Below are 955 nucleotides of genomic sequence, written 5' to 3'. Positions count from 1 at the left end.
TCGGCCCCTGGTGGTCCGAGGTCGTTTCCGCTGCATAGATTCGTGCGCTAGGGCCCACTGCAGATAATTCACTTTGATTTATTGCGCTATCTGTAATGGCACCCGAGATATCACCAGATATACATTGGATTTTCCCCTGACCCTGAGTGTCCGGCCCCATGAGACGGTAGTTTTCTCGGCCCCTGGTGGTCCGAGGTCGTTCCCGCTGACCAGATTCATGCGCCAGGGCCTCCTGCAGACAATGCACTTTGATTTATTGCGCTATCTGTAATAGCACCCGACATATCACCAGATATATATTGGATTTTCCCCTGACCCTGAGTGTCCGGCCCCATGAGACTGTGGTTTTCTCGGCCCCTGGTGGTCCGAGGTCGTTCCCGCTGCCCAGATTCATGCGCCAGGGCCTCCTGCAGACAATGCACTTTGATTTATTGCGCTATCTGTAATAGCACCCGACATATCACCAGATATATATTGGATTTTTCCCTGACCCTGAGTGTCCGGCCCCATGAGACGGTGGTTATCTCGGCCCCTGGTGGTCCGAGGTCGTTCCCGCTGCATAGATTCATGCGCCAGGGCCTCCTGCAGATAATTCACTTTGGTTTATTGCGCTATCTCTAATAGCACCCGAGATATCACCAGATATATACTGGATTTTTCCCTGACCCTCAGTGTCCGGCCCCATGAGACGGTGGTTTTCTCGGCAACTGGTGGTCCGAGGTCGTTCCCGCTGCACAGACTCATGCGCCAGGGCCCCCTGCAGATAATTCTCTTTGGTTTATTGCGCTATCTCTAATAGCACCCGAGATATCACCAGATATATATTGGATTTTCCCCTGACCCTGAGTATCCAGCCCCATGAGACGGTGGTTTTCTCGGCCCCTGGTGGTCCGAGATCGTTACGGCTGCACAGATTCGTGCGCTAGGGCCCACTGCAGATAATTCACTTTGATTT

The sequence above is a fragment of the Nomia melanderi genome, unplaced genomic scaffold (assembly GCF_051020985.1).
Source record: "Nomia melanderi isolate GNS246 unplaced genomic scaffold, iyNomMela1 scaffold0014, whole genome shotgun sequence".
NCBI lineage: Eukaryota > Metazoa > Arthropoda > Insecta > Hymenoptera > Halictidae > Nomia > Nomia melanderi.
The sequence above is the reverse complement of the archived record's forward strand: the minus strand, read 5'-3'. Positions refer to the sequence as shown.